At 43.2% G+C, this 26,447-nt stretch overlaps 1 protein-coding gene across 1 annotated transcript in view; it reads right to left on the reverse strand.

Moving 5' to 3' along the window:
* The window catches only part of PRICKLE2 (prickle planar cell polarity protein 2), a 94,669-nt gene that overhangs the window by 7,889 nt on the left and 60,333 nt on the right, over positions 1–26,447 (reverse strand). The gene's annotated exons all lie outside the window — the stretch shown is intronic.

Below are 26,447 nucleotides of genomic sequence, written 5' to 3' on the forward strand. Positions count from 1 at the left end.
GAACAAGGCAGGCAGCATTAGGGCCCCTTCAAAGACATGAAGAGTCTTTTCTGCCTTTTCCAATAAAGCGCAACATTCTGCTCCCTCTCATGGAGCCCCATTTTTGCACCCAGCTGCACAAGCAACGTAAATTGTCAAAAGTCGCAATCTCAGCGAGAGTAAGGCTGGAAGCTAGTGGAAACCCCCTTATTTGACCAAAAAGAAAAAAAGGAAATAAGGAAACGAAATCCCCCAAATCAAATTCATGTTGGTAATTAACAGTAGATACGGCATAAAAAAGGGTAATAGAAAACCTGGGTTCAAACTCTCATTGAGATAGCTTGGATCCCAGTTTCTTCAACTGTAAACGAGGAGCTGAATCTGGTGACCTTCACGGTCCCTTTCCGGGCCTGTTTGGCGTCTTTCTGTGGCACCAAACCACATTCTGCGGTAACCACAACACCCAGATGACACCATTCCCTGCACTCACCCCAGTCCTTCTGTAAAATCCTAGGATTTTTATACCTGACAAGTGGGGTGTTGTATATCATAGATAAGCATCCAGAGAGAAGTTGAAGTTGAAGAAACAAATCCCCAAAGTTGATTTGCAACAGTCTAATCATTTCCAGAGCCTGCTCCGATGTGGAGGCTCGGATAGAAGGTTATAATGTATGATGATGAATGAGCGGCAGGAGACGGTGAACTTTTAAAGGAGAAAAAAAAATTAAAAATCTCCCAAATCACATTTACCAAGAAAAGTGATCCAGGCAGGCCCCAGTAATACAGATGGTATTCATTTCTCTTCAGAAGGCTTTTTACCTGAGCCCTCTAATAGAATTAAGACCTGCATGAATAACCCCTCCAAATATCATAAATTCCTAAACATGCTGTCTTCCTCACCAAACGTCTACGACCCCCAAAGTGAAGCATGAACAGGGGAGCAGATCTGTATTTCAACAGAAAGGTCAGTCTGGTGCTGGGGAAAGGAGGTGGTCCCTACTGTGTCGGTAGGAGATGTTCTCCCCTCTCTGTTGGCCAGTACATAGCAAGAGAGACCTCAGCGCAATCTTGATCATCCCCAAAAAAGGAAATGGCTGTAGGGAGAGTAGCACTGGTCTCCTGCATTGCTCCCTGAAACTCCAGAGTTTATCATCAATTACTCTCAACAGTAAACACAATATATGTGGGGAGCAGGGGAAGGAGTAAAGAGGATGTGGTCGAGAGTTTGAATAACTCATGGCATTCCTATTCATGAGCAACCTGAACGATTGAGATTCTTCTCTTGCACAATTCGTACCCAAGTTGGGCAAGAAAAATTGAGGGGAGAATTTGGCCCCCCAGACTCCAAGAATGCTTATGTTCATAGAAAAACCTAAGGCTGTGGCTAGGATCAGTATTATCCCCAAGTTTCCTCCAACCAAAAAATTGGGAGAAAAAAGCAACCTTCTTGATTCCTAGCAAGTTTGGATATAGAAAAATTATACCAATTATAAATTCAAACAAATTGAGTTTCCCAACTTAAAGAAACAAAAATAACCTGCCTCACACCTGTCAATCTTGTTATGTCTTCTTATTCATTATGGATCCTACCATCTGGGAATGCTCCAATTTGAAAAAAAAAACGAGGGTTCATAATTAGCCCCCAAATATGCAGCCTCACAAAACTGTTGGAGCCTCTTACTAATCAGAGAGACAAAAATACTGAAAAAGAGCAACTCGCATGACTCGTAGATGGCAGGATGATGGGCTACATCAGCCACTGAGAACCATTCCATTGGCAGTGATAGGCAGAGTGAAACTGAGCTTATGTTGTTATTCAGATATCTCTTATTCTCAAACTTGATGCAAGGGATCAAACATATTTACTAATCCAATTTACCAGATAATTACTCGTGACTGCATTTTGGTTGGCCCATGCAGCTCCGCCCTCTGGATTATAGACTTAAAAAACAAACAAACAGAGGTTTTAATGATCTCTTGGAATCCTGGAACTAGAAGGTGTCCTGGAATTCACTTAATCCAATCCTCTCAATTGACAGGAAAAAACTGGCTCAGGGTGGTAAAATGACTTGACCTAAAGTCATAAAGCTAAAAAGCATCCAGAGTTGAGATTGGAACTTTGGTCCTTCCTCACATTTTCCCATGGATTTCCTCATTTTTTTTTTTTTTTTGCTATATCTATTCTCGGCAAGAGCTACCCCATATGATTAAGAATTTAAAAAATGATATGGATCAATTAAATTATGAACCACTATATATTAAACTAAGTAAGTCAGTGTGAGAGAGCAGCTAAAAGGCTGCCTTTGGAATGAGGAAGAAGTGGGTTCAAACTTTGCCTTGGAATCATACAAGTGATGTGACCATGTTTAGCATCCTAACCAACTCTTTAAGATTTTTGAATTGAGTTTTTTTACATAATGTATTCTTGGATCCTATCAAGAATAGAGATCAACTTTCACTAGTCTTGTTGATCTCTATCTGTGGCATAATGTATTTCTAAGCCAAGACTTTCTTACGTGGATAAAGCAGCCCAATACTGAAATAGATTTTAAAATGTCACCAAAGTCAACTTCTCTTCTATGAATATTAGCCCTGGTTCTTCCAAAGACAGGTAGACTAAAACCTAGGTTGAAAGGAAGATTCTATTCCCTAGCTAAAAATTAACAATGTTTTTGCTCAGTATACGCAAAGAGTTTGGCAAGAAAAACCTGCACAACAACAAGGAATTGTAAAACTGATGGCCTTTTTTTCTTTCATTCTTTCTTAGAATGGAAAATTGCTTGTCCACAGGACTCCCCTGCTTGTTTCTCTCCAAATAATGGAGAGCTTGTGGAAGAAACTGACTCAACAGATGCAGAATTCAAGCCTCCTGTTTATCTTTACCACAAAGGTTAGTGTGATCACCAATAACAGCAATGTCCACTCTCTGTCTCATCAGTCCATTTTTTATGTTATGGGGAAGTTCTTCTCTATTAGAAATAACGTGAATTTCAAACTTCTGTTTTGGCCTATGGTTAAATTTGTCAAGGCAGTAGGTTTGGAAACAGCATTTCAGAGACACTGTTGCTACTTTGGACATAACAACATTTCTCCTCTGGGAACTGGACTTCAAGCCCTTTCAAGTCCACAAAAATCAGGGAAAAGAACAGAGGAAAACAAATTGGACATAACTGACTATCTCATTTTCACTGGAAACAATGAGATTGCACTTAATTTCTGGAGAAAGGCAGGGCAACCTTAATTTGGAGGCAGTCATTTTATATGCAATTACATTTCTTAGAGGCACTGTGACAGTGCATTGCTCTCAATGTCAAGAAATCCTGCCTCTCATACATATTGGCTTGTGAGAGACCCTGAGCAAATCCATTAATGTCTCGATGCCTTAAGCTTCAATGTCTCTAAGACAATAAGTTGCAAGTGAGAGCTATCCTACAAAAATGAAAGGACTTTTCTCATCTGGGAGCTCCTCATACTAAGGAAATCACAGGTCCAGTCCCTAACTTATACCTTACATTTCTTATTGTTCCCTCCTTCCTACACTCTGACACCTAATAGGTGGTGCTTGTATTTGATGAACAATAAATGCAGATTTGGATTTTGGTCCATATTTACGGCTAATCCCCTTGACCCTCCCCATATTTATATGGAATCACCAAATCTCAAGAGTTGGAAGGGAAACTAATGGGTCCAAATGGTAAAAGAGTAAGATCCCAATCTACTATATCACTTACAAGCATCCTGAGGCATCCAATCACAATACTAGACTAAAGTCATTAGGAAATGTGTTCCTACAAGGAACCTGAATTGACTACTTCTAATTTTGCTCTTTTGACCCAAAAAGACCTTTTTTTACAATGTCAGTCATTAGATGTTTTTCTTGGGCCTTTTCTTCTCCAGGATATATACCTCCAACTCCTTCAGCCAATCTTCAGATGGCCCAGTTCCAAAACCTATCCCCATCAAGGTGATCCTCTCCTGGAAATCAACACTGTTCCTAAAACACGACTTCCAGAGCCAAACCCAGGACTCTAGATGTGATCTGCCAAGGACTAAGAAAATCTTGTTCTGGAAACTATGCCTCCCTTCATATAATCTAGGTTAAAGCTAGTTTTTCTTTCTTTCTTCCTTTTTCCTCTCACAACAAACTACCGACTGGCATTGAGTTGGATTGTCGTCCCCTGGGACTCTCAGCTCTTTTTCATATTAATTGTTACCTGACCACGTCTGCCCCATCTTATACTTGTAAAATTGATTTTTGGAATCCCAAGGTACAGCTTTGCAGTTAGCTGTGTTAACATTCATCTTAATTATATCTAACTCATGGCACTGCATCATCTACCACTCAATGAATTAGCTGACCCGTTTACCTTTCCGTCCTTTGCAAATTTGACAAACACGGATGCCTTCTTTGACTTTGTTCAAATCGTCGGTCAAAATATGACACATGAAAGGGTCAGGGGCAGAAATTGGGTTAAAGCTATAGTCGGGGTTCCTTTCAAGATGACATTGACCCATTGATGATGACTTGTTGAGTCTGACGATACTATCCATTTATATAGGCCCTATTTTTCCCATACGAAAAACTTAGAATTTCTGTTGAATGCTTCCATGTCTACAAAATTCCTCTGACATGTTAAAGCTGAGTACCCTGATGAATCACATTGACTTTTGGTTATTATTGTTTTCCTTTCTAAACAAAAGCTCAGAAGTCATCCTTGCAATAATGCATTTTTGAATCAAATTCTCTGGCCCTGATTTGAAGTCTCCAGCCTCTTCCAGAGCATTTGCCTTCTGGAGTCCTGAGGCATCTCTTTTATTCTCCGACAGTGTTAGGTCATCAAACTAGTTGATTTTTTTTTTTTTTAATTCTTCAGTATGCTAGGACGTAGTTAGCTCTGGCCTCTTAACTAGAAAGTCTCTGGGTTCTTTCTTACTTTCTCTTCACTTATCTTCAACATTAAGGCCTTATTAACCATTTTTAAAAACTTTTCCACTTTCCCAAAACATTGTCCTTAGGAGAGAAAACAGAAGCAAGATAACAATGGAATAGTTTAGTTTTTCTCATCATCAATAATTCCATCCCTCCTGAACAACAAACACTCCTATCCTTTCTTTATTCCCCTCTCCTAACAAAGTTTTTTTTTTTTTAAGAAGTCCTTATTTATAGCATTTTATTAGTCACTTTCTATGTGACAAACATTCTGAAAAGCACTGGAGATACAAAGGAAAAACTTTCCTAAGCCTCAAGGAGATTACAATCTCATGAAGGACAAAACTTGTCTTTACAAAAACGTAATAAACATTTGTATTGTCCTTCCTGCCATCTTTTATACATGTCTTCCTATAATTCATGCTGATAATACACTTTTACTTTTTGTTACCTTTATCCTACTTATTACTCCATTAAACTGTTTTGATGTGGCAGAGAGGAAATCAAATCGGGAGAGTCAGAGAAAAGAGACCTTAAAAGCACGTGACATGTCCTTTGTGTACAGCCTGACCAGCACTAGCCCCAGAGGATCAAAAGCTAATTACAAAGTACAGATGTTTTTAGCCAGGTGTCTGTCTCGGGGTCCCTTTCCTAAACGAGTCGATTGATCTCACCCTATTAGGAAGGCACATCAGTCCAACTGGTAACAGCTGGAGAGAGAGAAAACAAGCTGAAGGACAGAGGTTACATACCACGGCATGTTTCTTAGCAACAGGACTTGGGCTGTTTCAAAGACCGTGCTTGCATGTGTGTACAAGGTGACTTTTCTGGGACGGTTATTGGTGGGTGGGATGCAGAAACCCGAGAAGGAGCGTAAACCCCGCTAGTCACTGAGAGTCACAGAGTCTGAGAGTCACAGCCGCTCCCTCCAGCCCATCCCCAAAAGGAATCAGCCTGGCAAATGTCACAGCCGCTTCCTCCGGCCCATCCCCAACTGGCTGTCCAGGCTCTGCTTGAAGACTTCCAGGGAAGGAGGGGGAACCACATCTTCCCAAACCATCCTTCTCTCTGGCCAGCTCTGATTGTTAAGAAGCTTTTTCTGCTGTTAAGCTTAAAATCTGCCTCTTTTCATCTTCCCCTCATTGCTTCCTGTTCCTCACATATTTCTACATGACATCCCTTCAAATATTGGACGTGAGATTTCAACGTCCCTTGGTCCCTGCAATGGCACCCTCTTAGCAACTTAGCTGTAGCGTGTAGCCTAAGGCAGTGCTGCCAAACTCAAAGGGAAGCAGATCCTTGTTAGAAAACAAATGACCAGTATATTGTACTGCATTTTATTTTTTTTCCTGAGGCAATTGGGGTTAAGTGCCTTTCCCAGGGTCCCGCAGCCAGGAAGTGCTAAGTGTCTGAGGCCGGATTTGAACTCAGATCCTCCTGAAGTCAGGACTGGTGCTCCACCCACTGCGCCACCCAGCTGCCCCTGCATTTTTATTTTGTTAAAACATTTCCAAATTAAGTTTTGCCGGCACAAGCCAGATACCTCTGACCTAAGGCACTGAGATACGAAGAGATCTGTCCAGCATCACACAGACAATAGGTTGGAGGCGGAGCTTGAATCCAGGTCCATGGGGCTGCAAGGAGGAGCTCCCTCTTTATCACACTATGTAGCCTCTTCTAAGGAATCCTTTTCAAACGAAAAGAACTTTTTTCCAACACAGAGGTCAGCTTACACACTGGGGGGGCGTGCAGACAGAGCTGCCCCCTGAATCTTAGTCCAGTGCTGGGCAGGCAGACATCAGGTACTGAATAAGCGTTTACTGAATGAGTGATCAACTATAACCACGGGCCAGCTGATTCCACCTGCTCCATACGCAAGGAGAACACAGTCCTGATACGTCATTGAGGCATCAGAGGCTCGAGTGACAGCGGAGTTGAGGTCTTAGGTCGCAACTATGAGGCAAAACGGGAATCTGAGGGAGGGAGAGCGTTTGGAGCTCAAAATTTTAAAAAATGAACGTTAAAAAAAAGTGACATGTAATTGGGAAATGTGTCCACACATATGTATGCATGTATATGCTCACAACATACACAATACACTCATCTATACACATGCACACAACACACATACAAATGTACACATGCACACACCACACACAAATGTGCACATGCATACATATACACGACACAAATTGCACACACATATACATGCATACATGCGCAATACACACAACACTACAATGCATCTATATATGGGCAACACAGACATACCTCTACATGTACATGCATGTATGCGCAATACACATGTACAATATACACATATATACATATATGCATGTACACACATAAATACATGCACACATTTATGTATGTACATATACTTGTATGTATACATATATATTTGTGTGCCTATACACATATATATTTGTACATACACACATACATATACATTTGTACCCAGACGCCCATGTAAGCCCCAAGCTGCTGAGAGCTCGGGCCCTGGGGAGCCCCTTCCTTCTTTACTCTGCCCTCTCTGACTTGGCACGCGTGTGCCCAAAGAGCAGCCGGCCGTAAGCCGGCCCCACACCTGCCATCTGCTCCCGTGGCCCCAGAGAGACCAGACTTGGCGCAGTCTCTCTGTGTCTGGCCTCCCCTGGGTGAAGACCGGGCACCAGACCCAGGAGGGTGAGCAGGGCTCTTCTGGCCTGGCCCGCGGGAGCCCGTGGCTGCCTCTGCCGCTGAGCCCGAGGGCAGTTCCCCCAGCCCCCCAATATGGCTTAAGGCCCAGAGGGGCCCTTTTCTGGGACTGCCCCTGCCCGGTTTTGGGAACGACGGGGTCGCTCTTCAGTGGGATCACTCAGGGAATGTTCCTGTGGCCTGGAGGAGTCGGAGGGAACATGTGACTGCAGTCCTCCCAGCTAACACACTGTGTGTTCGTCCTGGTAACGGGGAGCACGGCACCAGGATGGGGGGCTAAGAGCGGACACGCTCCTTTGTCGGCCTCAGGTCCCGGGTTCTGCTCGTCATCGGGACGAGGGAAGAGCACAAAGGCAGTCAGTCCCCCGCCCCGTGCCAGATCGGCGGTGAGTGCCGGAGACACCGGCGAGGGCGATGTTTACAGTCTCACGGACGGAGGAGAAAACGCGCAAACAATTATAACAAACGAGGCCGGATGGGAGAGAGGAGCAAAGTAAGGGGAGGAGGTCGCTGGAGGTGAGAGGGATGGGAGGCTTCGTGTGGGGCTTTCCGCTGGGACTGGCCAGCTCCTCTCTGTCTGTTCCCAGCCTTCGCACATAGCAGGCACTTAATGTTTGCTGACTGAAGAAAGCCAGGAGGGGGAGGAAAGGAGGGAGCGCGTGGGGCGGCCGCTGAAAATGCCCAGACTGGGGGATGGGGCCTTCGTTCCTGGATGGCAGAGAACATGGCGGCAGGGGGACGGTGAGAAGGGTGAGGATCCCACTTACACTAACGCACCTGACAGGTTCTCATCGCCTGCAGACCACCAATAAGGGGGCACCTTTGCTGCATGAGTCAGCCCAGATCCTGCCCCTGGCACAGCTCCCGCAGTGAGGGAGCTTTTCCCAAAGCTTTTCTCCGCCGCTCCCCAGGCCAAACCCTGAACAAGCCCTGTCCCCCCTCCCAGAGCTTCAAATACACTCCAGACTAATCATCCCCAGGTCTGTTGACTGCTCTATCCTGGGGATGAACGTCCAGGTTCCCCGCCATGGTTTGCATTCACTGGCTTTGCCATTTGAAGGCTGCAACAGCATCTCCATCTTTTGGGTTCCCATTCCCACTGGAGTCTGCTGTGAATTACAAACCATCCCCGAGGATGACGACGCTCTGTGATGAACAACGCTTGAAGTGAAAGTACTGATAATGATGATGGGAAGTAAATAAGATCCTCAGTGATGAACTGAAAGCTATGGTGGCAAAGCTGGCGAAGGTCCCACCTGGAAGAGGGAGCCGGGCTTTCTGCCCTCAGGCCAGTTTCTTCCCAAGGGAAAAAGCTGCCTCTGAGGCTGGAGAGCAATCCCCTCCTTGTTTATCCATCAAACACAATTACCAAGAGACTAGGAGCTTTCTAGCTGTCCTCAAGGTCCCCCTGGAAGAGAAGGCACTAGCGGCTGAGGAGAGAAGCCGACTCTTCCCCTAGAAGAGGGTGCTTGTAACCGAGTGGGTGTTCCCCAGGACACTCCCTGCGCCCCCTCCCATCACTGCTCTCTGATTCCTGGGCAGTTCAGGCTCTGCTTGCACAATGCCCTTTTGAGGTTTCTCTTCCTGGCAGGGCCGCCCTCCCGAGTGGGTGGGGTAGGCAGTGGCTTGGACAGTATTAGTCGAGGAACGAGGGAAGGCCTCCCTGACCCCCAGAGCACTCCACAGCCCGTCTGCCACAGGGTCCGAGCTGGTATCCTCTGGTTTGAAGTCCCCATGGCTCCTGTTTGTGTTCACAAGTGCTATGGCTGAGGGGGCCCGGGCTCAGCCTGGAGCTTCCACATCAGCATGGCTCAGGTGGTTAGAGCTCTGTCAGAGAGAGAGGGGGAAGGAGGGGAGCACGGAAAGGTGGGGAGAGCCCCAGGGCAGGTGAGTCTAAATGAGACGGGAGCAGTGCCCAGTGCTGAGAGGCAGGCTAGAGAAACGAGCCACAGTGAGGGGCAAGGATGAGGGTTGGATGGGGCCAGATGGGCCAAAGGGTTGGGCCAGCATCAACACACCATTTGGCTTCCTCTCACAAGGCTCCCTTTCATTCACGGGAATTTCAACCAAAATGGCTTTTTTATAGTCGGTGATATGTGGTCGTCCATTTTCCCTCTCCGTCCCTTGGCCCCGGCTCTGAATGTAATCCTTCTTCTGCATCTCTCAGACTTCCTATTTTCTTTCTAATTTCATCTCCGGGGCCACCTCCCCCAGCCGAGGGGTCACCTCTAGGCAGCCCCCACTAGGCAGGGCCCCTACTCCAGAGCCCGATCCCAGGGCAATCGGGGAATGGCTAACGCAAGAAATTTAAAAACAGAATTCGGCGTCGATGATGTTCACTTGTCATTTTCTAAGCTAATGGGTGGCCTACAGGGATTTGTTCTTATGTAAACCGTTGGGCTACAGGAGAACTTAACTCACCCCCTCAGCTGCTGGGCCTTCTCTCACACAATTATCTTGTGCTCATTTTTTATATACATACAGACACACACCCATAAAAAATTATATATATATATGTTTGTGTGTGTGTGTGTGTGTGTGTGTGTGTGTGTAGTATACCTATATAATAGAAACTCCTATATACTAATACAATGTATATGTTATGCATGGACACACATTTATATGTATATATGAAGTACATCTATATAACAAAATGCACACACAGTCCCATACTTTATACCGATGATATTCCCATACATTGTACATCTGTTGTTGGTTCTTCACTTTGAAGACCACCAGTGACATCCCTGATGCATGAATTGGCCCCGGGCGAGGCAGAATTGCACAAGAGCATCAGCCCCACTCTCCTTTCCAAGCCACCCGAGTCCAGAGTCAAGGACAACAGTCAGGATAACTGATGCTGGCCCGGGGCGGGGGTGCAGGGGGCAGTGGATGACGGTGATACCTTCAGGGTCTCTGAGAACCTGCTCTGGCCGCCTCACAGCCATGGGGCCGAATTGTTCTTTTTCTGCAGGGGAAGCCTTCATGTGCCAGGGATGGCCACGTCCCTAATTCACGGGTTTGAGGCCCGTTGGTGACCCTCAGCCTGGTTCATTTAGCCCATATGCCAGGGAGCGGCTGCTGTGCACGTATGGCTTCTTGGAGTCACATGTGGGGTGTGAGGGCTGCTCATCCATATCTGGGGTCCACTTTACCACATATCTGCGCATATTGTACCTTTCTATACACTATACACGCAGATACACATATGTCTATCTCGATCTCTCTCTACCTCTCTTACCTCCCTCAATAAAAAGTAAGCTAATTGAAGGCAGGGACTAGTTTCCACTTTTGTGCCCCAGTAACCGGCATAGAGCTCGGCAGATCAGGGGTTTTATTTGATGTTTAGCTGACTGTACGTCTCATGATTTTGCCAGGGGGCAGCCCCGGCCTCCTCCTGCTGGGGGGCTTGGGGAGGTCCTCACCTTGGACCTTTTCCCCCGCACCCCAGGAAGCCAGAGGCCATCACCGAGCCATGTCTCTGGAGGAAGAGAAGATAAAGGCGGCCCACATGGGAAGAGCAAGCATCGGCACACGCCACGCGAATGCATTTACTGGGCTATTTTCCCTGCTCCAGAATGACCTTGGAGATTCCAAGTCTGAGAAGGGAGCAGTTACATAACTGCAATGAATGAAAGTCGATTAATGACAGGGATGCTGGCTGCCATCAGACCTGATGCTTTCTAAGAATTTACTGGTTTTCTTCAGGGCTATCTGACTTGGGCTGGGAATTGGTGGTCCCCTTCTACGGGTTCACCCACAGAATGCCCACAAAGTACATTCTCTGGAGCAACACTGGGGTCTCTCTGTGTGCACAAGCTGGACAGGGAGAAAAAACAAATTTCCTCGCTGGAAGCCAGTCCAAGGTTACATGATAGGGTGCCCCAGCTGAGGGCGGAGGGGCAAAAGGGTACATCTGAGGAAGGAGGCAATCTTATTTACTCTTGAGGACTTTGGAGAGTACTACAGAATGAAAAGCATGGACACTGTAATCAGACAAACGGATTAAAATTCTGTCTCTTTTTACCTGTGTGATCTCAACTAAGCCACTTCCTTTCTGTGAGCCTCAGTTTCCTCAACTACAAAATGAATAGGTCGGATTAGATGACTCTCAAGGTCCTTTCTAGCTTCAAATCTATTTTTTCCCAGAATCTATCTGCCTTTCTAGATTTTTCTAGATTTAAATCTAAATTATTTTATATTATCACCTCTCAGTGTCATGGTTCTCTTTGAGAATGAGAATTGCAAAGATGCTGATTCTAAAATTCTTCAATCTTAAGAGAAATGTTTGGGGGCACTGACCAGTCCAGGGTCACACATCTACTAAGACTTGAGTCAGAATGGAACATATTAAGTCGCTTCAGAAAGGTTTCAGAACCGAAAGCCTCTTCCCCTACATTTCACCCCAAAATTTAAAAAATTTTTTTTTATATAGCGCATCACTCTGTTGGTGATTCGAGGTGTTGAAAGGGAAAACAAAACCCTCCCTACAGCCTGTTCTGAGGTAGAAGAGGTGCAAAGTTATTCACAGCTGTTTTGCAACTGAAAATATCTGGAGCCCATTAGGGGAGCATGACAAATCGGGGTAAGCGTTTGCAGAACTTGTAGGTGCTAGGTTCTGGCGCTGACTTCCAACCCATCTCTATTCCGCCCACGCCCTACCTCCATTCCCAAGCCCCCCAAAGTCCGTTGGGGATCCAGCTGCTGAGAGGTAGACTTAAGCTTCTCTGATCAGGGCTAAAAGGATGTCGCCTACAGATACATCCTGTAGTCAGTGGTCAGCCTCTGAATTCCTCCCAACTGCCCATGGAGCGATGGACTCCTTACTGTTTTCCATTAAAACTTTCTTACGGTGTCTGATCAAATTTTGCCAAATCCTCTTCTGGCAATCGCCCAACTCCCCACCTACAGTCAGTGAATCTTGACTCTTAGCATCCATCTTCCCTTCTCTCCAAAGCTTCCTAAGGCTTTCTTCTCTCCGCCAATAACCCGAAACCCCTTCCCTGTCCCGTTACCCCCATTTTGTTCTTGCCTTGCAGAACCCACAGGCCACCTGATGGGTCACGGTCCTCTGTCCCCCTCCTTGGGAAATGCTGCCTTCAAAAATGTCACGTCCATTTCTATCTATTGGAAATTTGACACTAAGCCTCAACCAAATCCATAGCTCATGCTGGGACTCCAAGAAGAGCAGGATTATTTAATCTTTTTTTTTTTTTTTTTTTTTTTTTTTTAATGTCAAGGATTCCCTTTGACAAGTCTGGTAAAACCTATGTTCCTTATAATGTTTTTAAATCTATATAATAAAAAGCATGGGATTACAAAGGAAATTAATTATGTTAAAATACAATTATTAAAGTGGTTAAAAAGTAAACAAAACTTCCCAGATCCCACGTTTAGAACTCTTGCCCTGAAAAATACAAATACATTCCTCGAGGGTGGGAATTCTTTAATTTTGCATTATTAATGTTTAGGATAGTGTCTGTCACGTAGTAGATACATAAGAAACAGTTGGCAGATTGGGAAAGGTGAATAAAATATGATCCAAGGATCCAAATGCTGTTTGCTTAAGGGTAAACCTTTAATAAAGATATAGTTCAAATTCTACTTAAGCAATCAGCACAGACTAGGGGCCTATGAGAGTGCAATGGTAACCCCAACAATGGCATGTATTTCTCATTCTACAAATGAGCTGTAATGAGGTGGCTAGGTGGAGCAGTGGACAGAGCACCAGCCCTGAAGTCAGGTGAACCTGAGTTCAAATGTGGTCTCAGACACTTAACACTTCCTAGTTGTGTGATCCTGGGCAAGTCACTTAGCCTCCAAATGCCTCAGCAAAAACAAACTAATTAATTAATTTTAGAAATAAGCTATAGATATGTTAAATAACCTGGCCGAGGTCACATGAGATTATGAGACTGAAGAGATTTTAGAGTCCAACCCTGCTCATTTTACCAATGAGGTAGCAACCTACTCAAGATCATACAGTAAATAATGGAAGAAACTTCTTTACAACATCCTGAGGAAGGGCTCATGGAGTCTGGGCCTGCAAAGCCTCCAGCTGGGGGATCCCATCCCCTCATCAAACATTCCGGGGAGAAGTAGGATCATAGATTGTTGTGTCCTTTCCTCTCTCCACTGCAGAAAGGCGGAGGAACAGAGTGAGAGCAATGAATGAGGCATTCTGGACCAGCTGGTGATGCTGGGTCTCTACTAATGTGGCATTGGTGGCAGCGGAGGGTGCTGGCCCTGATCCACCTCCTCTCAGCTGAGACCCTGCCAGCTGCCAGGGCAGCAGATGGGCCAGGCAGCTGTGGTGAGGGGAACAGAACAGAGAGGGTATGGTTACAAGCGGGTGAAGGATGATATACTGAGGCTCTTGTGACAGTTGGCGTAACCTTCCAAATTTGGCTTCATCCGGGTAAAGATAGATTTCTCTCTGAAGTGTTTTTCTACCAGACAATGGCTTATTGTTTGGGATTTCTCTTAACTGCTACTATCTGGATCAAGATCAGTGACTGGTATCACCAAGTGACACTCCTTTTCTGAAGAACAGATCCTTTGATTTCCTGCCGTCTTTCCCCCCTTCTCCCATCAAGATAATCCAGTGACTCCCTTGTGTTGACATAATTGGGCCTGCTAAGTCATATTTTTTTACATCGATAACATGGTCTGAGTTTTCACCTTATAGCCCTCCGATGGGCAAAGATGACAAGAAAGGAAAATGATAAGTGTTGGAGGGCCTGTGGGAAAACAGGCGCATTAATACTTTGTAAGTGGAACTGTGGATCCGTTCGGCCATTTGGGAGCGGGCAGTTTGGACTTGTGCCTCAAAAGTTTCTAAACTGTGCATACCATTTGATGCAGTAATATCATTATTAGGCACATGCCCTAAAGAGATCAAAGAAAGACGAAAAGGAGCCATCTGCACAATAATATTTATAGTAGCTCTTTCTGTGGTGGAAAGGACTGAAAAGTAAGGGCGTGCCCATCAATTGAGGAATGGCTGAACAAATTATAGCATATGAATACTGTAATAAAATATGGGAGAATACTTCTCCCATAACATGTCGAAGGGGATGATTCCAGAGACATCTGGGAAAAGTCATAGGAACTGATGCAGAGGACAATGAGTAGGACCAAGAGAAAAATGTCTTGAGTCCAAGGACATGACAAAAACAAGCCACTATGAAAGACATAACGACTGTGGTCAATGCAGTGGCCAACCAGGATTCCAGAGGACTCAGGATGAATTATATCTCTTATTATGTCATTGAGAGATAGGACACAGAATAATCCATACACTTTTAGATGTGGCCAGTGGGGGGATTTGTTTTGTTTGACTATATAGATTAATTACAAGGTTTTTATTCATTGGAAAAAGTAAAATAAGAGATATATGAAAATGGTTTAATATAGTTGAGTTCTGTGATTATGGAAGAAAAAATAGAAAGAACACCACTAAAGCTATAAATTAAAACCTTCAAACTCTCTCAGGGGCTAGAAACCTATTGAAAGATGGAGACTGTTTTCATCTTAATTATCTTGGCAAAGCATTTTAGGGAATCCAATGAACCAATAAATATTTATTAAGTGCTTACTATCTGATAAATACCAAACACTAGAGGAAAAAGAGAAAAAGCTACATCGGCCATTACGCTCAGGAAGTTTATATTCTAATGGGAGAAACACAGTGTCAACTGAGATGTATACAAGATACATACAGAGTAGATACAAGTTAACCTTACATGGGAAGATTACCTTGTTCTTCTCCGCCCCTCTCCACTCCTATGCCTACTCTAAACATTTGTTTTAAGATACATAAGGTTGGAAAATAAACCAGTCAATATGCATTTATTAAATGCCTATTATTTGTCAGACACTTTTTAGATGCTGTTTAAACAATGACAAAAATCGAACTGTTATTTAGTTATTTCAGCCTTGTACAACTCTTTGTGACCCCATTGAGAATTTTTTTTGGCAAACATAGGGGAGTGGTTTGCCATTTTCTTTTCTAGCTCATTTGATAGGAAACTGAAGCAAACAGTTAAGTAATTTACTCAGGATCACCTAGCTAGTAGTATCAGTAGCTTCAACATCTGAGGCTGACTTTGAACTTAGGTCTTCCTGAGTCCAAGACTAGTGTTCCATCCAATCAATGTGCCATCCAGCTGTCCCCCAAAATCACATAGTCCCTGTCACAGAAGGGATTATATTCCACTGGGGGAAACATGATCACACCTTTACGATAAATCATCCCACAATGTATTCTTTTCTCCCAAATCCTTGATTCCCTAGAAAGACGTCAACATTGCAAGGAGAAGGAGACTGATAACATCTAAACGGGAGCTAGGACCAGCAGTCCCACAGCCATGGCCAAGGATAAAACTTTAAATACTCAGGCTTTTTCAAGACTCATTGAGTTGAGCTTCACTGAAGGAATTCATTCTAAATTGTGGCTTCCCTGGGTTAACCTGCACCATTAAGCCCAGCTTCCTGTCACTTGGATGAAGAGATCATGCCATTAAAACAGTAGTGTTCCCCAAATGAAACCATCTTAGGAAAGACCCAATGGAAATGCCATTCACCAAGTGGCAAAGTCATATTGCATCCTCTCTTTTGATAATCAGAGCTCTCTTCTGAAATCCTGGACATGTGCCTAGTTTTTATGATAGCTACATGGATACAATTCCTTGAAAGACATTTCTTTGGCTTAAGAGTCACTGTGATTATGGCTCTGTCTGACTGATTTAAAAAAAAAATAATAATCCCAAGCATTCAATCTTTATTCCTAAGACTTCCAGTGGCTTGTTTCCCCCCACTCTAATTCTACTGCTTTTACTGATTGCATTTTTGGGGGTATATGCTTTCTTATATTCATGTATTATATTAATAACTAATATAATAATATATATTAATACATATTCATGTATTATATAGTGAATATAATTATATTCATACATTGCAAAAGGTAAACTTGCTGAGAGGAAGAAACATTCTATCCAGGATTTCCCTATTCCAATTAGATTACAGCAGCTACCTTTTGAGAGGCAGCCAGATGGTGCAGCAGAAGGAGCACCAGGACTGAAGATAGGAATATCTTAGTTCAAATCTGACCCAAGACATTTTCTAGCTGTGTGACTCTGGGCAAGTCACTTAACCCCTATTTCCACCAGTTCCTCAACTGTAAAATGGGGACATCTTAGAGAAGAAAAATAGCAAACCACTCCAGTATCTTTGCTAAGAAAACCCAAATGGGGTCACAAAGAGCCAGACACATTGCTACCATTAACACCACCACACTACAACCACCTGATTATGTGCAGGGTACTAGGGATACAGAGACAAAAACAAAACTTCTTCTGATGGTCGGTGAGTGGGATGCTGAGAAGTGAGTATCAGCCAGTGGGTATCAGAGACAGAACCTGAACCCAATCTTCCTCACTCTGAGGCTAATTCTCTCTCCACTCTATTACGGTTCTCTCTCCCAAGTGCTTTATAATATGTTTATAAATTGATTGTATGGACTAAGCACTAGGTTTAGACAAACAGTGCTTGGAACATTATGGCCCCAGAATAATGAGCCCTGAATGCAAATCCCAATTCTACCACTTACTACCTGTGTGACTTGGGATAATTTATTTCCTATTCTCCTCAGTTTCCTTCATTGTAAAGTGACCCTGAGCACCTCACTTCCTCTGCTCTGGACCTCCATTTCCTCTTCTATAAAATGAGGAATAAATTTAGATAATTTCTCAGTTGCCTTTAAATTTTTTAAAAATAATTTATTTTATTAGATTTTTTTCATATCTCCTTAAGTAATAGCTAAAGGCCTAAATCTGGCTGACTTTAGCAATAAAGGGAAAAACTGTTAATAAACCCACAAAACATATTTCTTTTTAGCTTTCTATTTTGAATGTTCACTGTTTAAATAAAGGCTTTTTCCTTAACCAGAGAGCTCTTAGCTCATATTGGCTACTGGTATCTGCCGAGTCTTGTTCCCTGGTACAAAATTTCAACACATGAGGGAAATTCCTGCTTATTCCCACAGACTAAGTAGTGTAATCAAGGCAGGAACTTTTTCTGTAAAAGAAATTCACCTTGGCCTTGCAAATTTTAAGCAGAAGGAAATTTAGTACCAGAATTTATGAATTTTTCTTTGATTATTTTATCATAAGATCCTAAACATAGATGTTTACTGGATAGGCTTTGAATTGAGAAGATTTAGTTGGTTCAAATCTTGCCTATGTCACCATGGACAATCCAATAAACCCCTTTTGGTCTCAGTTTTCTTGTCTATAAATTGGGGATACCAACACTTATCATCCCTCACAATATTATTGTGGCCTTCAATGAGGTCATTTACATCCAGCATATTGTAAGACTATTAGACACTTATGTAAATAGTGGAACTTCATCATTATTATTATAATTGTGGGAGACATCTGGTAGACTAGGAAGAGCTCTGTCCCAGTTCTCATGAGATTGCAATTTAAATCCTGGTTCTCCCACTTCTACCTGCGGGTCCAAGTAGAGGTTCCTCATTTTTCTATTTTACTTTAATCTTGAGTATAAAAGGAATTGGTTGGAAAGATTGTTATTGTTTGCACTTTGTTCTCGAATAGGGACCATGATACATCAGGGAGGTGACACCATGACATGCAAGTGGATTGAATTTAAGTGAGGGAGCGCTGTGCAAGGTCACCTGCCTCACTTTCCCCTCAGAGCCATCTGGAACCAGTGACAAGAAGTCAAGCTTTAAAGCCCCTTCCTTTCCCTAAGGCCCAGAGTTCTGTTGTTACGTTTCCTTCTCAGGTTCCTATGCAAGCCTTTGCTCTCCTCTGCTTTCTAAGATCCCTCTAGGGCAAAGGTCTGTAATTTGTGCTCCATGAACTTGTTTTTAAAAATATTCTGTCACCTGTATTTTCCTTTGTAATACTTAAAAACATTATTGGAGAAGGGGTTCATAGGTTTTGTCAGATTGCCGAAGGAGGTCCAGAACAGAAAAAAGATGAAGAATTCCTGCTCTCCAGACTGGGGCTCATGTCCCTCTTTTCTTAAGAGGTTTATAGAAAGATTGAATTTAATTAAAAAAAATTGGTTTGTGAATACATCATGATTCTATATAATGAAAAAAGTCATAATACTGGATCATAAATTCAGGGATCAGGGACTCTCAGGGCAGGTTCATTCCTAACTATTGGGATGAGGTTTCTGGGCCAATCCTTGGGGTCAGCTGCTGCTAATTCTCACTTGAAGTGGGGGAAAACACTGAAGAAGCTGACTTGCCTAAGTTCACATAGATAGAAGCAGCAAGACCAAGATTTGATTTCAGTATCTACCACAGACCCAGATTTGAGGGAGGCTTTAGAGACCGATACATCTAGATTCGATGAAGGGAGGAGAATTGTTTAAGTGTGGCTTAAGTTTAAGTGAATGGGTGGGAGAGGGTCCATCCGCCCTTCCTCCCAAATTTGATTTTTCTAAAGCATCATTCTCCCTACTTGACAGACCACAGAAAAACAGATCTGCTGTGGAAAGACATCTTACAGGTATTTTAGCCCAACTTATTTATTTTATGGATAAAGAAAGTGATCCCTAGAGAAACTGACTTGCCCTCTCAGGCCAAGGATTCCAATCAAACCCGACATTCTTTGCCTCTCATTTCCTCTTCCCAATGTCACAAAGGGCAGAAATTTAGCAAAGAAGTCCCATCTGTTCACTTGGCAAACCTGACCCCTTGAGAAGACAGGGAATTGACAGGGAGGGCCCTGAAGTGGTCAGTCCTGGCAGCTGGCAGACTCTCTGCTGGCTCAATTTGGGTGTGTCAAAGAGAGCCCTAGGGATGCACAAGCAAGCCCTAGATTCTCCTGTCTTTGGGGGGCTGGGTGCAGTCTGTGCTTAAACCAGACAGCTTCACGAGCCGGTTTCGATTGGAAGGGCCAGCTCCGTGTTTCGCTGTCTGGCGGCTATCTCGGGGAGCTCTGAGTCCGGATTCTCCTAATCAGATGCGAGAAGATCTGACCTGGACCAATCTTTGAGGGAAAACGAAGTCAACGGGGAATTCTCTGAGAAGTTAATTGATACTGACTGAAAAAAAAATTTGCTGAAACAAATGAGAAGACAAGCTGTACAAGATGACAGTCTTTTCTTTCTGAGTCTGGGTGGTCGGTCCCATTAGCATTAATAGGTATTACACACGCATAATTAGGCCAAGCTTCTAATAGCCTCTTTTAGCTTACACATGACTGGAAATTCAGATCCGGGAGGAAAAACCATCATCTTTCTTCCAGCACGTGCCGCTGAAAACAGGCTAACGTTCCAGAAAGACAAAGCTTGTCTTCAAGAATCCATAATTGGAGTGAAAAAGGAGGTGAAGGGGATCATAATTTTAATAAGTGCCAGGAGCTGTAGAGGTCCCGTAGTCTAACTGGTTGATTATGTGGATAAGAATGGAAGTCTCTAGTGGTGAAAGGAGCGGCTAGATGGCACAATGGACAGAACACTGGGTCTCATCTTTCTGAATTCAAATCTGACTTCAGATAATTACTAGCTGTGTGACCCTGGGCAAATCACTAAATCCCTATTTGCCTCAGTTTCCTTATCTGTAAAATGAGCTTGAGAAGGAAATGGCCAACCACTCCAGTATCTTTGCCAAGAAAATTTCAAAAGGGGTCATAAGGAGTTGGACACAATCGAAAATGACCAAACAATAACATTATAAAATGAAAAGACTTGTGGAGGGTCATATAATTAAACAGAAAAGCTAGGAATCAGCTCTAAGCAAGTCTCTTGCTCTCTCCAGTTGTCTAATGGGACATGCACTGTGATCATAGTTTTGCCTTTCTTTTATCTCCAGCACTCAGCTACCTCCTTCACAAAGGTTCATTGATTGACTCTCCTCCCTTGCTTGCCAATTCTTATTCTTGCTTTAGGACAAAAATAACCCAATCAATAGTCACCCTTAATATCAGATAGTGATTGTAAATTGACTGCTCATAGACTCCAATTTCTCATTCTGCCTGGACCAAAATTCCCTTCTCTGGCCATCTCTAATTATCATAAATTTTTTTTTAAAGTACCTTCTCACCAGATGAAGATATAAAGGCAAAAATGAGAGGTTTCCTGCCTTCAAGGAGCTTACATTTGAATGGGGGTGGGGAGATAGGGAATACTGCTTTGCTGTTCTCAAGGTGACTTTGAATTTTTTTTGCACATGTGTGTGAGCTGTCTGCCCTCTCATTAAAATGTGAGCTCCTTGGGGCCAGCGATTGTTTTAATTGTCTCTGTAGCCCATCCGACACCTAGCATAGCCTTGGCAAATAGAAATAAATGCTTGGATTGACTAATTCTCCCTCTCCTGCTTTGCTTCTCTGGAATCGGGAGCAGGGAAACCCACAGAAAATCTGCAAATGTCATCTTGCAACATACTGGTAAGGACTTTGTTCTTACTCAGTCCTAACAACTCCCAAGGGCCAAATTGGATTGCCATGAATTCTATTTCTTTGTCCAAAGCTTGCCCATCAATAGATGGTTAATGGATGGGGCAGAGAGCAAAATAAGGAAAGAACAGTAACCGGAGTAAGAAAAAGCAGCAGAAATAAGATGGTTCTTAAAAAAATCTGGAGGGAGTGGGTTATGGAAGAAAGGAACATCTCTGAAGAGGAAAGAAGGCTCCCAGAATCCCCAGAAGGGACAGGAGAGGGAAATAGTGCAGTATAGAAGAGAAGGAGGCTGGATTTGGAGTCAGAGGTTCATATTCTGGTGCTGGAACTCAACATCTGAATGACTTTGGACAAGTGACTTCTGCTGGACCTCAGTTTCCTCATTTGTGAGATGACCTTTAGGTCTCTCTGACTTCAAATCTACAAAATAATGACTTTCACATAGTGTAAGAAGCTCCACTGGTTTACTGACTTTGACCTCGCAGTAGTAAATACATCAAGATTTATTTCAAGTGGAAACCTGATTTTCCTTGGGCTTCCCATATCATTTTCATGGGCTCCGGGATAGAGATATTAGTTCAAGTACCAACCAAATCCTAAGGTTCAGCTTATCATCCTTTAGACTTTCAACATAAGCCAGCTCTGATTCCAGAAAGCTCCTCAGGAAAAGACCCAGGTAAATAAAGTCTGACCTGCAGATGGAAAATGGATGCAAACTTGGTCTAATTTTTCTAGGGCTCTCATGTAGCTCTTGACAGGTGAAAGCAGAGCTCTGCCAAGAAAGAACATGTGAGGCAAGGATTAAGGCCTTCAGAGGCTTCCAGGGCTCCTGAGTCCCTCTGGGGAAGCCTCAGGACCAGCCCATGTCTGTCAGAAGACCTATGAGGGAGCAAATTCGAAGGGATATGAATGGCAGAGGGCTGATGGCCTATTTTCAGCAGAAACTGGGGAGACCAGACTAGCAATAACCAGCTTTCACAGAACATTCTGAATTTGGCAAAATGCTTTTTCACATTTGATTTTTCCCAACCTGAGAGGTCAGTGCTATTTTGATTCCTGTTTTACAGAGGAGTAAACTGAGGACAGCAGCTTTGTCTAGAGTCACAGACATGTAGTTCCAGAGGGAAGATTTGAATTCAAAATTTTTTAACTCCAGGTCTAGCATTCTCTTTAGAGTAGATGAAGTCAGTTTTGTACAATCCATCCTGAAGATGACAAGAGTCACAGATTAAGAACAGGAAGGAAAGAGCCCCAAGGTCATTTAGTTCAACCTCCAACTTTGTAGTTGGGACAACTGAGACTGAGCAAAGTCAATCACTAGCTCTCAGTGATGGAAGTTGCAGATTGCTCTATGAATGTAAACCATTCTCAGCTTGTTTTTGTACAGAACCATGAGCAAACTCTCCTTAGCAATGCCCATTGGCTGATGCTATACCATTCAGAGTGGTCTCAAGCTCCAAGAGTTTAAATAAGTTGCCTAAAGTCACACAATCAATTATTGTTTTAGTTTGGAGAAAATCCCAATAAATCCTGGGTGGACTGAATGGTCGATAGGAGAACTGTCCAAAGAAAACCACAGTTTTATTTGCTGGAAGGCAACTGGGTCAGTTAGCTTCTGTCACTATTTTACTTGGTCTTATTTGTGACAATCATCCCTGGGTGACGTGTCCAAGGCAGGATGACAAGGAAAGAATGATGCCAAGAGTAATGCTGTGGAGACCTTCACAAAAGACCTTCTCCAAGCAAGACTAATCACAAACTAAGAGCATCGCTTTCTGCCATGTTCTTCTCACTCTGCCATCTTTTTCCCTCTCTCCACACAGGTGAAAATCTGGAGAAAGATAATGAAAGACCAACCTTAAAGTGTCCAATTCCAGCTGCCAACCACGGGCTACCATATTTGCTTTGCAAGACGGAAGGGACAAAACCGGCCCCTATTTGAGGTTCTCGAAAAAGCTCCACAGCTTTTCCAGAGTTTGGGGCTGGACCCAACTTTCCAACATGTTTGGCTGAGCCTTGTCCTTTTTTCATTTGGAATCCACGCTGTGTATTTTAAGGAATTTCCCATCCACATGTTTCACATTAATTTGCACTTAACTCATTAAGATGCTATTTAGTGTACAGAAAGATGTTTGATGTTCAAGATGTCTTCAGAGCCCTTTAAGGGGGAGGCTGTTTCCAATTGCCTTAAGGCCAAGAAAGGATGCACAGGAACCCTGGAATGGGGGGTGGTGGTGGTCGACTTCCTTGTCTGCTTGATTCATTCATTTGTTCCACTAACAAATATTTACCAAACACCTACTATGTGCCAGAGAAAAAAACAGAATACCAGTATTGTCTCTTTCCTTCAGCTTCTGATAGGATCTACTAAAATGAGGCAAATATATATATCTGCCAGTGGCTGTTGGGTAATATGGAGTTAATCTGGCTCTTTCTAAACATTTAATGGACAGAGCAGGGACAGTGATATGGTTTATCCATATGGATAAGCAATAGTGGTAGTAGTAGCAGTGATGAGATCTATTTCTATTTACCACTCCTGGTGCCGATTTTAGCTCTTCAGCAGCAGCAGCAGTAGCAATTTATATAGTACTTTAATGTCTGTAATACATTTTACTACATTATCACATTTTATCCTCATAACGCTCTCTGAGGTAAGTGTTATTATCCTTTTTTATGATGTTGTTGAATCATCAAATCGTGTCCAACTTTTTGCAACCCCAAGATCTATATTCCACTGTCTCTCAAGGTCTGTCCAAAGTCATGTTTGTTGTTTCCATGACACTCTACCTATCTCATCCTTGGTTATCTCCCTTTTCCTTTTTCCTTCAGTCTTCAATTGGAGAGGAATGAATTGTGCTGATTCCAAGTATGGCATCCTTTACACCATTCCACCTAGCAGCGGTCTTAGAAGCCGAGACTATATGGCAGAGGATGGGGGTTCGGGGTAAGGAGTAAGAATATATTCTTACTAATCCTCCAGAGGCATGTAACTATTGGGGGAAAGAGGGTTGTTAAAGTTCCTACAAAGTCTACGCGTATGCATTTCACTTATGGTCCAGGTTTTATGCAGATAGGGGTGAAAGAAGAAAGCATGAGGCATAAAAGAATAACATACAAAATTTGGATAGTGAAAGAAAACCTCCATTTAATTACTATACACATTGGCTCCTCCCAATAGAATGTAAGCTCTTTGAGGGCAGGGACTGTTTAGTATCTGTTGCCAGTGCTATATACAACACTGTGCTAAATAAGTGCTTAATACTTATTTGTCAAATTGTTAAACTGGATTTATCATTAATATCACAGATATTAATCTATCATAGATGCAGAGCTGAAAAAAAATCTTCTATGGCCATCTAATACAATCACATCATTTTATTGACCTCATTCATGGAAATTCAATGATTCACTCAAGGTCATAATAAGCATTAGGGGTGAGATACAGCCCTAGGCCCTTTCATGCCATGGGTCGATCTCTTTTTTTTATTGTATCATGCTGCCTCCTTATCCCACATGCACTCTGGGGGATGTCACAAACGAGAGTGAACCAGCAAGAATGATTCATTCATTGACTGGGGGTGGCTAAGACATGGCTCAGACTGGATCTGTGTGGGATCTTCTGGGATCTGAGATGAAATAGCTGTTACTCTGTTAGTGGATAAATGAAGAAGATTCCGAAATGGTCATTATTTAACTTGGGGAGAGAAGGAGTGTCAGAGTTTAAAATAAAATCACTCAAATCACGGGAGGGCACGTGAGCCATTGGGTTTCTCTTTCCTAATGACCCCAGAGAGGCCTAAAGCTGAAAATTACAAAAAGGGAACTTTATGATAAATGGAGTAGCATGCTTCATGAATATACTTTGTAGTATGTATATATATAAAAAACTCTCCAGCTCAAAATCGCTCCTTACCTATCTTCCCCCAGGACCATCTTCTCAAGGCAAAATGAATTAAAATGAGCAAAATTTTCCACCACACAACAACCATGATGATTTACCCTGGTAATCTCATTCATTATGGACATACAATGGGTTTAATAATTGAGCCCTATACTAAAACCACTGTATGTCCATAGTGACTTGGAGAGCATCCATTAAAAAATCCCTCCATTGAGGCTTCCTTTCATGTTGTCCCCTGCTTTCTCTTATTCACCAGGTGAGAACACTCTCTATAAATGAGATCATCAGTGTGAAGGCACTTTGCAACCAGAAGTATCAAGCCTACGGGATAAGGTTTGGACTCCTGAGTTCATCCACTGTGACATCAACTACATCACATTTTCTCTCTAGGAATATCCAGGATTAGAGCGACTCATCAGAGATTCAGACGAGAAGCGTGTTTGGTCAAAACTGTCTGGATTCTATCAATGTTTGGTATTAGTATTCACAAAGAGACTTCACATGCTCAAAACTATCTGCCCCACTGGCCTGAAATCCCAATCACTAAACCGTCACCAGTGGGAAGGCAGTCCGGTGCTTAAGGGTTCTCTTCCCAAGGCCCTCTGGGTTTCACGAATTACCACTGATTAATTTCTCACTTTGTTAATGCGTCCAGGGATAAGTTGCTTGGTAGGGAAACTTGGAAGAACAATTACTCGATGACAGTAATAAGCCCTGGTTGGCAGCTTAAGGATGCCAGGCTAGATGACTGGCTAGTAATGAGACATCCCTTTTTGGAGGGGTCGAGGAAAGCAGTGAGAAGGCAGAGAAAGGAGGGGCTCATTGACAACTTCTCAAAGGACTGAGAAGTCTCTTTGGTCAGTTTAGAAGGACGATGAGCGGGGGAAAAACTGGGCCCTTTGAGGGCGTGGCCTCTGAAGTGTGGCTCTGGAAGCTAATGTGTGCCAGCTGGAGAGGATGAGTTTTTAACCAACTATTTAAACAAAAGCTTTGGGTTAACAGACAATTAGACAAGCTATGCAAACGAATACTGAGGCAGTTTCTTCATAAAATTAAATTTAGAAACGTTTTGCATTACAGGGATTAAAAGCACCATTTCAGCAATGCTCAGTAAACTGAGCTGCGCCTCTCGGCTGCCCCACATATCCAAACTGCTGCTTTAACATTCTTTTCCAGTTTGCTAACGATGCCCTCAACAATCCGCAGCACTTGGGGGTTGCACAAGACAATCTCCATTGCCAAGGTGTGGAGGTTGTGCATCTGAAGGGTGTGTATCCACTGCAAAAATTCCACCCCGACCCAGGGAGACAGTAGGTACCCTTTCTCTCTGCATTCACGGTTTCAGTTCAGATAGGACTCGAGCGCTCTAATTTCAGGTCTGTGTCATACTTTCTGCTGATTTATGGCAATCAGGAAATAGGGCTTGAGAACGGTAACAGCACAGAGTTTTGTCTTTAAACTGGTTCTATTCTCCTAAAAATCTCATCAGATCCTG

This window comes from Antechinus flavipes, chromosome 1 (genome assembly GCF_016432865.1).
Source record: "Antechinus flavipes isolate AdamAnt ecotype Samford, QLD, Australia chromosome 1, AdamAnt_v2, whole genome shotgun sequence".
Taxonomy (NCBI): Eukaryota; Metazoa; Chordata; class Mammalia; order Dasyuromorphia; family Dasyuridae; genus Antechinus; species Antechinus flavipes.